Consider the following 15,757-nt stretch of genomic DNA (forward strand, 5'->3'; position numbering starts at 1 on the left):
CTATTTTTCCTTCTTGTTCACTTTTGTTATCCCATCAGCTCTCACAGAAACACAAACAGAGGTAGGCCTACATATGAGCATGTTCTAAATGTTTATACATAAATAATATTATTTTAGAAATATATGTAACCCAAATTATGTACTTAAAACTTTAATCTGATCACAATAATTTAAAATGTAATTCATTACACTACTTTTCGACTACAAAGCAATTAGATTACAGGAACTACACCAAAGTATTTAAAAGTAATTACACCCAACACTGCATGGGACCGGAACCCGTGTCTCTGAAGCTGCTCGCGCAACACACTATTGGCACTTTTCCACCGCACATTACGATTCGACTTGACTCTGCTCGTTTTACTTTTCTGAGCTTGCTTTTCCACTGCAGTTTAGTGCCGCCTCAACGTGGGTGGGATTATAGGCTGATCGTCATAGTTGCGCTGCCTCTACTGCCGTGACTTCATCTTAAACGCGACACAAACATTACTGACCATAAACAATAACACGACCGCTAGCTGTTAGCTACTAGCTCATTGCAGTTGTTGCATGGTGATTTTACACAAGTGTTACAGTTAAATTGGCCTGGTTGTTTTAGAAGCAAGCTTTCCAGTAGCTGGTCAACTAAATAAAGTGAAGCTTTCAAGCAGAATATAGAGTTAACATAACAAAATAACGTACCATCCTCCATCGTGGACTCCAACAACACTATGGCCGAGTCCAGGGCACTCTCCCTCCCATTGCTCAGCGGTCTATTGCCATAGATAGCGTCCATTTGGTCAAACCACTTCCACTTTCTTCTGTTTGAACCACTCCGGCTGTTGTGGTCCTTGATGGTCCTGTAGTCACTTTTAAGTTTTTTTTACTTTTCCCTACACTGTTGGTAGGTCCGGTGGTAGCCAACAGCCGAGACACTTCCTGAAATTCTTTTTCATTTTGCGTCGTTTCGTTCGTCGCTAACGAGAGGAACATCTGCACCTTGTTTACTGACCACGGCGTGGTTTTGCGCTCAGCCGTTTTTTTTTTTTACAATTCGAAAGTTGCGTGAACAAATGATATTGTTATCGCTGTTGCTAACTTTAAAACTAGCGGGTTGATGTCCTGTGTCGCAAATCCAGTGACGCTGGTAGTGACGATTCTCTCTGACCAATCAGTGATCTGCAGGGTTTGACGTCACATTTAATCAGCTCAGCTCACTTGGAACCTCGACCGAGGTGGTACTAAAAAAAGTACCAGGTACTATCCACAGTGGAAACCCACAAAAAGCGAGCAGAGTCGAGTCGAGCTGTACCGTGCAGTGGAAAAGCCCCATATCAGTTGCACCTCAGGAAAAAGTATACACATTAGAATTTATGCAAATATGTCTATAATTCTTCTTTTCCTGAGATTTTTAATGGACACTGACCTCTTATTATTGGCATTCTTAAAGAGTTTTAAAAGCAGAGGTAAAAATGTGGAGAGGAATGAACCTGTCTTAGAGGGATCAGCTGTCCAAATTTTGACAGCGGTATGGTTGTGACTGCACCATGTCTGGCTGAGTACTGTTTGTCATCCTTATGACTTAACTAAAAACAGGCATGCTGTTCTGATGTCTAAGCTCTGTCTGAGAGTCTGTTCTGTGAGTGTGTTGAGTACAAGCATAAACATCTTAGAAACAAACATGAGCTTTTCGATATGATTCCGCACAAGACTGACAAATGAAGATGCGGGGTGACGGTAGTTTGAGTGAAGTGAACACCCATGGTCTGATGGCTTTATAAAGCCCACTTCTCTTGTTATTTTCTCTGGCAATAAAGATGAGAGTGAAAGAGAAATGGAGAATGAGAGTGGTGTGGAATGATAACGTGCTGGATATCTGGTTTACATTTCTTTATTCCTTTATCATTTCATCCTGGAGCTGCTGCAAAAGGGAATTTCCTGTCGCTGTTTCTCCCATGTGTGAGACAGAGAAATTGGACAGCCATAGACTGCATTCCCCCCAACAAAATGCAGTGCAGCCAATCACACATACAAAGCAACATACTGACAGCATTGAAAATAATGACAACCAGACACTGCCACAGTTAAGAGAGAAGGGTACAGATCCAATGCTGGGTCATATGAAAATATTTTGGTCAGCTACCATACACTGTGAATAGGCAGACTAACAGTCCATAGATAGATTAATAGATAGATAGATAGATAGATAGATAGATAGATAGATAGACAGTTAGCAATTGTTATACAACATTCGCTGTAAACGTATATGCAAATTTGTGAGCATTTACTGCAAATATTGAGGTACATCAAAAGGGAGGCAAAAGGAAAAACAGCTGAAAACATCTGCTTCTGGGTTCCTTGTCCAGCTTCCCCTTCTATTTTTGATGTGGGATCAAGAGAGAAAGAGAAAGGGAAAGAAAAAACAAGGAGCCAGCTACCCAGAACATCAAAGCCCTTGCCTAAATGTGCAAGCCCTCATTAGTTCTGCAAGCCTAACCAACCCGACTTATGATTGTGTTTGCTGGGGTGCCATTTGGCAAACACTTCAGAGAAGAGGCTCCTTTAAATTACAACTCCCACCCCCTATCCCAGCTCTTCTGCTCCCACCCCTACCCACTGTAGCCTACTCTGCCCACCCCATAACCCCCAAAACTCCCAGTGCATACAAACACAGCACCCCCCCCCCCCCCATACACCACTCCACCCTATAATCTGGTGTGCAGCTGCAAGCATCTGCTCCACTCCCTCTCTCCTAACCACTGAATTGATAAACACATCGATCATAAACCCACTGACGCACGGTGGACCGTGTGAAGTGACATGGGGACAGAGTTTTCTTTTCATCTGGACAAGGTCTGGGCAAGCATCATGTGCATGCCTATATTTAATAGTTAAAAATACAAGTATGAGGAGGCATTATTTCAGAATTTATTCAGTGTAATATGTATGCCAGTGTATGGTGAAATTGCACATCAATTTTACTAACATAAGAAGCAGGTTGTGGACAAGACCTATTGTAATGATAAGGCCCTTTAAGATTTCTGCCTATAAGCTGTATGTACACTCAATGACAATTGAATTAGGAACACTATCATCTTAATAAATTGCCCGACATGGTCTTCTGCTGTTGTAGCCCGTCTGCTTCAAGGTTCAACATGTTGTGCATTCTGAGATGCTATTCTGCTCACTACAATTGTACAGAGTGGTTATCTGAGTTACTGTAGCCTTTCTGTCATCTTGAACCAGTCTTGCCATTCCCATTGACCTCTCTCATTAACAAGGCATTTCCGTCCACAGAACTGCTGCTCGCTGGATGTTTTTTTGTTTCTGGCACCATTCTGAGTAAACTATAGAGACTGTTGTGCATGAAAATCCCAGGAGATCAGCAGTTACAGAAATACTCAAATCAACCCGTCTGACACCAACAATCATGCCACAATCAAATCACAGAGATCACATTTTTTTCCCATTCTGATGGTTGATTTAAACATTAACTGAAGCGCCTGACCCACATATGCATGATTTTATTCATTGCACTGCAGCCACATGATTGTCTGATTAGATAATCACATGAATAAGTAGGTGAACAGGTGTTCCTAATAAAGCGTTCAGTGAGTGTATGTCCTGTAATATTCTGGGATGTTAAAGAGAAACCACCCAAAGATGTAAATTCTGTCATTTACTCACACTCTTGTTGTCCCAAAACTGTATGGCTTTCTTTCTTTCATGCAACACTTAAGGGGATGTTAGGAAGAATGACAATGCAAGTCACCACTCTTATGTGGTCAAAGTGAATGGTGACTGGGGCGTTCAGTGTTAACATTCTGCCTAAGATCTTCTTTTGTGAAAGCCATGTGGGTTTGGAACAACATGAGTAAATGATTACTGAAATTTCCTTTTTTTTTTAATTTATTTATTTATTTTTTTTTTTTATTTTACTTCAATGTTGATAATCTGGCATGCATGTATCTACCAAATTCAGTAATTTGGCAGCCTGAAGAAACCAGTTAGCTGCTGCCAAGTTTTGTAATTTGGCAGCATCTATCAGGTTACTTATTCATTAGGCTCAGCCGTAGATTAATTATTAATTACAATATGGAAATGTGCTTCCAAACATTTGCAGCAACATATCCTTAATCATCGTAAATCATCACCATATTCTTACTTCTGAGAGAAACAAAAACACCTAAATGTACTAAACGTACTTCACTTAGATTACTTAATATAACAGACAACACTTCTCCTTGAAACATGTACACTGTAAAAAGTGGTAGCCTGCAATTGTTACCTTAATTTCTAATTCATCTTACGCTTAAAATGAGTTTTGTTGGTGTAACCTAATGTATTCAGGTTGATACAGACAAGTTAAATAATATTTTTGACTTGAATCAAACCAATTTATTTAGATGTTAACACATGAAGCACGTTAGTATTTTTTCAGTGTAGTTAAAAATAGTTGAAGCAATGCTTAAAGGAAATACTTAAACTCTTACTATGTTATTTATAAATACCTGAAATCCACGTTACTCACGCATGAAAATGTATGTTCATGGGTTCATATTGTCATTTTGGATCGCAACGATGCGCTTCGAAGATATCGCGAGATGTCTCAAGCCACACTTGTGTTTAATTAAATCGCACTGCTGATATCGCGAGAACGGAGTAACTTGTGTGAAATTGTCCGGTGTCTGTCGCTAAGGTGAGTAGGGATGGCGCGAAACGTTGGGAAAAAAATATTTCTTGTAAAATGCACTACGTATTGCTGGCGTAATAATGCATGTTGAATATTATATGTATTAAAATTCAAACTGTTAATTTAGGCCGGCTGTTCCAGTGATATCTCTACGTCGTGACAGAAATAAAAGGTGTTTTTAGACGTTTTAAAAATAATAACTGCCATTTCCTGATCTGACATGGTCTGTCATAATTAATGATACAACGTGATGCGAGCATATTTTAATAAAGCGAATGCATAGTGGTGCCTATAATGTGTAGGCTGACATCTCTTATAACAGAATTCAGTTCTTTTGTCATGATTTCTGATTTTAAGGATTGTTTCCCTGTACTAACCTGTTATGAGCTGTATTTGATATGGGCTGCATATATATTTTTTTCCTTCTGGCTGTTACATTTGTGATGCAGATCATTTCAATTCTCTGGCATTTCATTTAATACTCCACTCATGATGTTAAAGTCATCATCATTTTATGGAGGATGGATCTTTTCCATTCACATCATACATTAACATCTCATTCTGTGAATCAGCAGTTAAGGTAAAGCAATAGCCTACTTTCTTCACTTTTACATATTAAGCGCATATTTTAAAAAGGGAATGACACATTAGACTAGACTGGCCTTGTGGTTTATTTTGCTGACAGATTTGTACTTGTATTTTCTTTGGCTCTATAGACGTTTATTTAATCAATTCATGATGACACAGTCATGAGTCATCTGAGATGAATTTGCAGATTAGTGCTCTCAACAAAAGGCTAGATCAAGATGACCTAACATTATTGTGACATCACTGATCTGTTCACTCTTCAGTTATCTTTTCATGTTCACTGGTTCTGTTTATGAGGACTGAAAGGTGAATCATTTTTGTGGGCTCTCATAACTGGATTATTTTTGTAAATGCATGCCATTATTATTTCTTCATACATGTGCTTTATAGTAAAGTATTCCTTATTAATTTACATCTTTATTTATTTATTTTATTTTTTACCATACTGTTGGGTTAATACTTTGTGAAATGCATTAACTGGACTAGTGTAGGTAATGCTTCTAGTTCTGTAAATAGTTATCATGGTTGTTCTATTGTTCACTTTTGATTGAACAATATCCCATGATATTGTTCATGGGATTGCTGCCCATGAACTGAGATAACAAATTCCACTATAATTGGTTCCAGTGAAAATTGAACTGAGGATTCTTGCTAACTGCATTGATGTACTGTATAAGAATAATGAAAATCTATTTTATGATTTTTACTTATCCACAGTTCAAAATTATGGATTAAAATTTGTTTAGGCCTACAAATGGAGGTACGACAATCGCATGTGTCTTTTAAAAACTGACCCTAGATTTTGTGTGTTTTGTGTTGGGAAAGGCTAACCTACTACCATGGGAAACATTTTTGGCAACCTTTTGAAGAGCTTTACTGAGAAAAAGGAGATGCAGATTTTGATGGTCAGGTTGGATGCGGCAGGGAAGACCACAGTCTTGTACAAACTGAAGCTGGGAGAGATAGTGACTACAATTCCCACCTCTGGTGCTGAAAATGTTTAATCACTTGATAATTATTGTATTATTTGCCTCTTACTCAAGAGACAAATCTCTTGATGTCTTGTCAAATGTGTAATTTGGGTCCCGTTGTGCTTTCTTGTTAACTAGGTTTTAATGTGGAGAGTACAAAAATATTAGTTTTTCAGTGTGGGATGTTGGCGGCCAGGACAAAATCCGACCTCTGCGGCGTCACTACTTCCAGAACACACAAGGTGAAAAGAGAACTCACATAACCACACACAGGATTGAACAAATATTAATCTTATTCAGTCACTTTATATCTCTGAAATATACTGCTTGGCTGAGGATGTTCACTGTTTTCACATATTTTAGCCATTTAATTAATATTCAGATTGCATATTGTTGACAGAAAAGGTCTTTATTGTCCCCTGTTGTGATCTGCTGCCTCTCTATAGCCACATTTCACATCTTTCCCCATGTGTATTAAGGTCTGATCTTCGTGGTCGACAGCAATGATCGTGAGCGAGTCAGTGAAGCCAGAGAAGAGCTGATGAGGATGCTGGCTGAGGATGAACTGAGAGATGATTTACTCCTTGTCTTTGCCAACAAACAGGCAAGAGCTCTCTTACGCTTCATTAGTGGACATGATGTGGTGTCCTTTGTCCAACAGCTTTTCTTTTCATATCATAGTCAATTCATTGATTCATCAGTAAGCCACTAATGTGGTTTCTTGATATATTCGCTTTATTCATTTATTGACAACTGTTGCACATTTTTCATCAGACATGTCTTCTATATGTCCTTTTTGAAATATGTGAATTTTTTAGTACTGTAGGCAACTGCTCTAAGGTAGAAAATTTTCCTGTGCCTGGTTGTGTGTGCTTGTACGGTATGTGTCAGTCCCACCTTCCAGATGGCAGGAGTGAAAGAAGACTATATTTGGTGTAGATGGGATCTCTGGTGATTTGGAGAACTTCGGCAGCAGTGGTTGTTGTGGTCTTTGGGCAATAGCCGAGTCCAAGTTGTGTGCAGCTTTGACTTTCTGCTGGAGGGCTTTCCAATCTAGTGATGTGCAGCTGTCATATCATACTGTGATGTAGTGCTCTCAACAGTGCATCTGTATAAGATTTCAATTGGTTGGATGGGAGAGACAGAGTTTTTTTAGTGTCTGCAGGAAGTGTAAATGCTAGTTCCAAGAAAAATTTAGTTGAGAAACTATGAGAAATTCCTCTATAAGAATGCTTTGAATGGAGAACTTCTTTGTCCATGCATCATTTCTAATTGGGCAAAGCATGAATGTTCTTAGTAATTGTGAAATTGTCAAAAAAGTTGTTTATGTAGCATAAGACAGTAGATGGTAAACCTTAATGTTTGGGATGTGTTGTGCCCTCGTTCGACCTGAAGTTCTAAAATACCTGTTTCAGGCACTATCCTGACAGGTTGTTTAGCCCATTTTACTTGTGGTTTATATGATGGAGTTAAACATAGAGAGAGGCTGTCAAACTGTCTGAGGTTGGGGCAGGGTGTAACTTTGTAAGAATTCTCTATGTTGTTGTCTTCTACCTTGTAGGGCAGGATTCTGATCAAACTGAAAAATGTCCTAGATGTTGCATTAATTGAATTCCCCTGCTATTATGAAGGTTCCCACATACTGTATAGACAGAGACAGGAGTATAGACAAAGACAGTTTAGCCCAAGACAGACCACTTGTTTGAAAATTAATGGGAGAAATTGGAATGCCCAGTATGCCAATATAGCCTAATATACGAAAAGGAAGTCCAGTCTTAACCTTGTGCGACCCCACGTACACATGCTTGAACTTTGTATTTTGGCTTCACTATACGCAACGCATAATTTAAATTAATTTAAACCGACTGATCTCAGTTCTTCAGAAGGCTCTGGTCTGTCATTAAAGGGTTAAATGTTCAACGTATGGAGTCATAGTTTAGGAAAACTATTTGCTATAGAATTTATTATTATTATTATTTATTTTATTTTATTTTTTATTTATTTTTTGCATGTTTATTAGGTACTAGTTACAAATCAAAAAGTGAAATGGAAAATGCACACAGCAGTCACACTCGGGTCCCAGGAGGTTAAAGGTAAACAATTCACCTTTTAGACACAAATATCGCTTGTCAGTTAACTCGAAAACATGTACATTAGTTGGACCAGCTTGAAAAAAAGTATTGTTTTTCTTGATCTGAGCTAAAGAAGCTAAATAAATGATACCATTGTTGTTGTGCACTTTATATGATATGTATAGTAAGATATTATATTTTACATTTAGTCATTCAGCAGACGCTTTTATCCAAAGCAACTTACAAACGAGACACATAGCAATAATTTGTCATACAAAGTTTAACAACATCTGCCAAGTTCTCACAGTGGCTGGAGTAGTAAAGATGCTAGCATTGAAGAAAGAGACAGACAAGGAATTTGTTTGTTTTTTTGTACATGAAGTGCATGTTAAATGCAGTGGTAAGTGCAATTAGTGTGGGTTGGTTAAGTGCTCATGGAATGGATATGTTTTCAGCTGGTTCTTGAATGTTGAGAAGGTAACAGCAGATCGTGTGGAGGTTGGAAGTTCATTCCACTACAGAAGAGCAGAGAAAGTGAACGATCATGAAATAGACTTTGAGCCTCTTTGTGATGGGACCACCAGGCGTCGCTCGTTCATAGACTGCAGAGAGCGAGTTGGAGCATAGAACTGAATAAGTGAATTGAAGTAAGAGGGTGCGGTTCCATTGGCTGTCCTGAAAGCAAGAGTCAAAGCCTTGAATTTGATGCGAGCACCTACAGGTAGCTAGTGGAGTGAAATCAAGAGTGGGATGACATGAGCCCTTTTTGGCTGATTGAAGACCAGACATGCTGCTGCATTCTGGACCATCTGCAGTGGCTTAATTGAATTAGCTGGAAGGCCAGCCAGCAGAGCATTGCAGTAGTCCAGTCTTGAAATGACCAGAGCTTGGACCAGGAGCTGTGTAGCATATTCAGACAGGAAAGGTCTGATTTTTCTGATGTTGTAAAGTGCGAGTTGATGAGATGTGTGCAGTGAAATTAAGCTGGTCATCTACCACCACTCCCAGGTTCCGGGCTGTTCTGGTTGGTGTTAGTGTAGTTGAGCCAAGATGAAAAGTGAGGTTGTGGTCAACAGATGGGTTGGCTGGGATCATGAGGAGTTCTGTCTTGGCAAGGTTGACCTGAAGGTGTCGTTCCTTCATCCAGGCCAAATATTTCCGAGAGGCAAGCAGAGATACAAGCTGAGACATTAGGGTCATCATGCTGGAACGACAGGTAGAGCTGCGTATCATCTGCCATGTGGCTCAATGACCGGTCCGAGTGATGTTGTGTACATCGAGAAGAGGAGGGGTCCAAGCACTGATCCTTGAGAAACCCCAGTGGTCAGCTTGTGTGTCTTGGACACCTCTCCTCTCCAGTAGACCTTGAACGATCTGCCAGTGAGATATGACTCAAACCATCCAAGCGCAGTTCCTGTGATGCCCAGGTCAGTGAGGGTGGACAGGAGGATCTTGCAGCAGACAAGTCAAGGAGGATGAGGATGGATGATTTGGAGTTAGCTCTTGCCAGTCACAAGGTTTCAGCTAATGACAAGAGGGCAGTCTCTATTGAGTGTCCTTTTTTGAAGACAGTCTGACGAGTAGGTTGTTCTGTGAGAAAAAAGCAGACAACTGGTTGAATATGACCCTCTCAAGAGTTTTAGACAGGAAGGGTAGGAGAGACACCATTGCCAGTGTTTCTTTCTCACTTTATAGGATCTTCCAAATGCCATGAATGCTGCAGAAATCACAGATAAGCTGGGTCTCCACTCACTGCGCCATCATAACCGATATATTCAGGCCACCTGTGCCACCACTGGAGATGGTTTATATGAGGGCCTGGACTGGCTGGCCAACCAGCTCAAGAACAAAAAATGAATCAGACTGGATCCAAGTGGAACTGGTGGGAGAGAAGTAACATAAGTGGCAGCTCATCAGGGAGCACCAGTGGTTTCAACATTACTTTCATTCTGTTTACAAGTTGAGACCAACATGAGACAGGTCATCGCAGAACAAACTTTCAGTGTATTCCCTCATTATGTAAGATAAACTGCATTAAGCCCCACCTCTCCACCTTTGTCATGATTCTAACAGGTCAATGAAATGATTGGATGGTACCCATGATTTTCAGATTTAAGTGACGATAGAAATGTTTTGCTGTGCTCATAAAATCAGTGATTAAAAATCTCTTGTGTATAAAAGACAGTTATGGGGAGTGAATGAAAAGCTTTTACCTACATTATATTACAATAATAGGAGCAAACCTTAAATGCAGGTCATTTAAACTATATTTAAACTAAGAAACCTGTTGATTCCATTTCCTAAAAGATTTAAGTGAAATCAACTTAAATGGTTTCAAACCATTTTAAAAATGCTCTGATTGTTGCAGAAATTCAAGAAGCATGTTGTTTCACTACTGAAAATGAAATACACATTGTGATTTAAGCATTGTGATTTATTAGCATATCAGACAGACTTCATGACAGTCCATTTTACTAAGTGGTGATAATGTTTTTTATGTATGTGTATGCACACATTAACTAGTGTTTCTGCACAGGTTTCTGAGCGAGCTTTGGTTACTTTAGTTTTAAACAGATAGAGGAACTGATTGTTGTAGATGTCCTGGCATGTTTTGCACTGAGCACATTGTTCTGTGTAAATGAACTGTTTCTTTTATGCTGATATCGTTCACTACCCAAGCAGCTGTTGTGGTTGGGTATTCAGTTCTATGACTAAATAGCGACATTTGTTTCACCACAGTTAACTTTGCTGCTCTTGCATGCTGTTTGTCTGCGTTGTTGTGGGGTGTAGACATGCTTACATTGATCACTGAATGTGCCGTCATTAACTGTGTTGCATTTGTGTTAGTGATCTGTTGCTAATGTTGCATGGGCAAATCTGAAGAGTAGAAGGAGAGTAGATCTCTGTAGCCCTGTGACTGGTGTAGCTGATGAAAATTATTTGTGCTTTGTTAATACATACATTACAGAGTGTCACAGAGAATGCCTCCAAATTTTTAAATCTTTAACATTGTGAAAAATGGTTGGACTTTTCAATGAACTTACCAACAGTTACCAGTATGAGTGACTAAGTGTGTTTACACAGAATATTACATGCTTAATAAAGTATTTACTTAGATAATTTAATCCAAAAATCTATTATTTCTTGTAAAATGCGTCATTGCAAAGAGCTACTATTGAGAAAATATACAACCATTAAAAAAAAACATAGAAACAAAACATGACAGTTCCTTATCATAGTCTTTCTAACTTTGCATACAGCATAAACAATAATTTTCAGTTATTCATACATCCATCTTTCCTTCTGTTTATCTGTTTTTACCTTCATTAGTCCAAACTTGTCAACTAGACTTCCCAGTCATTACACTCCAAAATAAATAATTTTAAAATATGGCATAATAATCTTTTAATTTATTAAACACCACCAAAAATGCATAATTATGATTACTGCCTCTGCTTTTTGATCCTGAAACATTGTATATTTCACTTTAAGTCCTTTAAATTTTTGAGGCATCAAATCTATATTTCAATGTGTGAATTTAGACCATTAGACCAAACATTAGATTAATCCCATTTCACCAAACTAAGTCAGAATTATGTTAATACTACTAATAAAGTATTTCTATGCAAGGTGCTTGGTCTCTATGAGTATAATTTAATGACATACTGTGTGAAAATGCTTATTAAATTATCTTACAAAACTGTACAAATAAACTGTTTACAACCAAAACAACCCCACATGCCTCACGATGTAAAGTGGAAGTTCATGTACTGTAATTGCTTCCCTTTTTTTTTTCTTTTTTTTTTTTTGCAGAATTCAGTTTAAACACTGGGGTGAGAGGTTGCTTTAGTCATTTAATGGTTCGGTGTACAATTATAGAATTAGTTTCTGCATGCTGATAACATTATGTGACACCACAGATGTTATAAATCTTATCTTTGACTATGCTGCTACAAACAGACAGAATGTTGTTTTACATGACAGTTGTGTGGTTTAGGTTTGTGGAAATCTGCTCTCTATGAACACTTATGGTTCTTCAGCTCCGAAAAGTCTGTAAAAAAGAAGGAGGCGTCTGTTTGTTTAGTAAGATGCCCTCTTATTCTCTGGCCAATTCCACACCTCCCTGCCTGCCCTCACAGTGTGTGTCTCCAGGGGCGTGACAGTAGTATGTGGGTCAGGGCTGCTCCATGGGTTGCCAGCCCCAATGGCCCCCTGCAGGTCAATCATAATAGCGGCACCATGGCGGGAGCCATAGCTGGGATTCCCTCCCGTAACCGGGGCGCCCTCGCTCAGGGCACAGACTCACTGGCAGCAATGCAGCAATCAATTCATCAATCTGTGATGGGAGTGGTAACCGCTGAAGCCAGGCAAACCCACGCCACATCCATGCCATGGCCACCAGCACTGAGGCTGAGAGAGGCAGGACTGGAGGAATCAGGAGCTGGATGACGTACAGCTGGAACAAAGTACTGCAGATTATTTGGTGGGGGGTGCAATTCAATGAATAGGATACAGTCAAAATGAGAGTTGTTTTACTTTAAAAATCATTGGGCAGTTCCTGAAGCAAGGGACATTTGAACTTGCAATGTCAAGCATGGACAAATACAAGAAAACTAAACACATTTAATCACAGTAATGTGTTAAATATGGTGTGAGGCAGGCCTGTTACCACCATAGACATCAAGGGGAACATGCAATTTCCAAATTAGAGGTTGATCAATATAGGTTCTTCATTGGCAGATTCTTGAACTTACTTTTGGACCACAAATCTTTCATATCTGGTTACATCATTGGTGTGAGGCATTTTACATAAGTATATGCTACTAAAGACTATATTTAAAAAAAGTTTAAGTGCTAATTCCTTGAACACTGAAACCCCTAATAAGTTGACTCTACTCATTTGATTGTGTAAACTTGTTCCCTCAATTAAATTGAGGAATGCATCTCCAAAACTTATGTAACTGAGTTCAGTTAACTTGGTGTTCATATAGAATGAACTTAACTATTTAGGTTAAGGTAATAAGATGCAAGCAGATTTAACTCAGATTTGCTATTTAAATATTGTTGTGTCTACTGTTGTTAATATTTTTAGATCAAACTAAAGCACAGCTCTAATAAATATCATAACTGATTCTAGGTCAGTCATTGCATAAACTTAATTCTCCAAAGAAGTACATGTATACCTGTACTTTTACTTTATTACAACTATTTAAATGTCCCTATAACTTCCCTTTGACCAAGGAAACAATTAAATAATTCAAGTGCAAAGCATTGTGGGTGTTCCAAATAGCCTCAATTTTGTACTCAAAAGTTTGAGGTATTAACTTAAGTCTGGATTTTTAAGATAAGTTCAATTAACTTACATTTTTGAGTTATGATCCCAAAACCAAGTTAAGACAACTTGATATTTCCAGTAATGACAACTTTAGGGTTAACAGTGACCTTAAAAAATATATAATGTAAAAAAACATGTGAAAGAGGAAAACAAAAACATTATAAAAGCTTACTTGAGGCCAAAACGTGGGTCAAAATGTGATAATATACATACAGTATAAGGGAAATGTCAGTGTCAGTTAAAGTAGATTATGGACATGATGCTGTTCAATAGGTTATCATTACTGTCATCCTAAATCTTTTACTGCAGGCCCTCAAAAAACATTATAATTTCACAAAACTCAAACTTTGGTGAAGATTGACATTTCCACAACTTTCTTAATCATTTAGCTGATGTCTCCATCTGCTGGACAGAAATAGCTACAGGCAGAGCTCCATAAAGGATAGGTGTCTGTCTTCGTCCTGCAAGACTACTTACAAAACATGCCCACTGCCCAGCACACCCACTACAAGTTACACCCCCTCCAAATAAACAGCGAAATCCTGAAGTCTTGGAACAGTTAGATGCCACATTCATACACTGTTTGTTGTGTTTATTTGGAATACCGCAGCAACCATAAACACCTACACCTATCCATAACTCTAAACCTAACCATAACCACAAAGATTTTAAAAATGAAAAGTTTGTAAAATCATTAAATATACAGCAAATTGGGGCCTGGGTAGCTCAGCGAGTAAAGACGCTGACTACCACCCCTGAAGTCGTGAACCCAAGGCGTGCTGAGTTACTCCAGCCAGGTCTCCTAAGCAACCAAATTGGCCCGGTTGCTAGGGTGGGTAGAGTCACATGGGGTAACCTCCTTGTGGTCGCTATAATGTGGTGGGGCGCATGGTGAGTTGTGCGTGGATGCTGCGGAGAATAGCGTGAAGCCTCCACACACGCTATGTCTCTGAGGTAACGCGCTCAACAAGCCACGTGATAAGACGCGCAGGTTGACGGTCTCAGATGCAGAGGCAACTGAGATTCGTCCTCCACCACCCGGATTGAGGCAAGTCACTTTGCCACCACGAGGACTTAGAGCAAATTGGGAATTCCAAATCGGGGAGAAAAATATTTATATACGTATATATATATATATATATATATATATATATATATATATATATATATATATACAGCAAATTAAATGTTTTTTAATTCATTCATACCACCGTATCAGAAGTTGGTGACAGTGAGGAGAAATTTAATGAAAGTGAAGAGAAGAAGCTAACAGTATGCTAAGCTAATAGGCTAACCAATTAGCCTGTAAGCTAACTGGACAAAACAGAACAGATAAATGTACATTTTACAAGCAGTTTTTGAACAAGCAGAAATTGTACAAACACCTTCAGGAATAAAGAACACTTCCAAAAAATTAAGTTCAGTTTACCATTTATATCTTACGTTTAATATGATATGTGACATATAATTTCAAAGTTATTCTTTGTCATATTTAAAGAGTTAAGAGAAAATGAATCATACAGCGATTGCATAGGATTTTAAAAGTTCTTGTAGACAATAGAATCGCTTGATGATCCAAAGGGGACGTTATGTGTAGTGGCCATGTCGTGCAGTGGGTGTTACTTGTTACTTGTAGTCTTGTTACTTGTTACCCCTAATCTAACCCTTTCCCTAACCGTCAGTGGAAGTGACACCTCTTTTGGAGTTGGCACAACCCACTTTTGGAGTTACCCTGCCCTCTCTGGAGATTCTACCCTCATTTGGAGATCTCCGGCCTGCAGCTATACCTACTTGAAACCTAGTCTCGCATAGCCAGACCTTTGACTTAAACAGCACACAGGTGTCGGTTGCATAAAACTGTTTTAAACTAGTCTACCCCTAGGCTAATATTTGTTTACATTCCATGTTGCCATGGAAAATAACTGTCAGCTAGGACTGAATGGGGCTTGAGTTGAGACTTTGCAGAAGATTTTGACTTCAATGATGGTAACAAAATGTCATGTGTTTTTTATTATTTGGGTTAAAATCACTAAATTTGTTCATTAGAATAAATTTTGAAGCACTGTAGTCCTCTAATAAGCAAATATTTTCAGCAAATTAAATTATGTATTGAGCATCC

At 38.7% G+C, this 15,757-nt stretch overlaps 1 pseudogene; it reads left to right on the top strand.

Moving 5' to 3' along the window:
* The first annotated feature begins 6,099 nt into the window (after window positions 1–6,099).
* LOC127420609 (ADP-ribosylation factor 3-like) lies at window positions 6,100–10,224 on the top strand (annotated as a pseudogene).
* Window positions 10,225–15,757: the final 5,533 nt, after the last annotated feature.

Source organism: Myxocyprinus asiaticus, chromosome 29 (assembly GCF_019703515.2).
Source record: "Myxocyprinus asiaticus isolate MX2 ecotype Aquarium Trade chromosome 29, UBuf_Myxa_2, whole genome shotgun sequence".
NCBI lineage: Eukaryota > Metazoa > Chordata > Actinopteri > Cypriniformes > Catostomidae > Myxocyprinus > Myxocyprinus asiaticus.